The sequence below is a fragment of the Oenanthe melanoleuca genome, chromosome 9 (genome assembly GCF_029582105.1).
Source record: "Oenanthe melanoleuca isolate GR-GAL-2019-014 chromosome 9, OMel1.0, whole genome shotgun sequence".
Lineage (NCBI taxonomy): Eukaryota > Metazoa > Chordata > Aves > Passeriformes > Muscicapidae > Oenanthe > Oenanthe melanoleuca.
The window spans coordinates 13288060-13288690 of record NC_079343.1 but is presented as its reverse complement, the minus strand read 5'-3'; positions in this window follow the sequence as shown (position 1 = coordinate 13288690).

The following is a 631-nucleotide window of genomic DNA, read 5'->3' as shown; positions in this document are numbered from 1 at the left end:
GTTGGTTCCCGTGTGAAGTGTTGGTTCCCGTGTGCAATGTTGGTTCCTGTGTGCAATGTTGGTTCCTGTGTGAAGTGTTGGTTCCTGTGTGCAGTGTTGGTTCCCGTGTGCAATGTTGGTTCCTGTGTGCAGTGTTGGTTCCTGTGTGCAATGTTGGTTCCTGTGTGCAATGTTGGTTCCTGTGTGCAGTGTTGGTTCCCGTGTGCAATGTTGGTTCCTGTGTGCAATGTTGGTTCCTGTGTGCAGTGTTGGTTCCTGTGTGCAGTGTTGGTTCCCGTGTGCAATGTTGGTTCCCATGTGCAGTGTTGGTTCCTGTGTGCAATGTTGGTTCCCGTGTGCAATGTTGGTTCCTGTGTGCAGTGTTGGTTCCCGTGTGAAGTGTTGGTTCCCGTGTGAAGTGTTGGTTCCTGTGTGAAGTGTTGGTCTCTCTGTGCAAACAGAGGAGCTCTGGGTTCCACCTCTCCGTGAGAGACTCACTCTTCTGCAAACCCGATCCTGGAGTTGTGACGGGATTTGTTTGTTGTTTTCTGTGTTTTCTGAGCTGTGGGGCTACAGGGCAAGCACAGACATTTATTTGCAGAGAATTTCTGTTTTGTATTTTTGTTGATTCCTATGAAGAACACGCACTGCA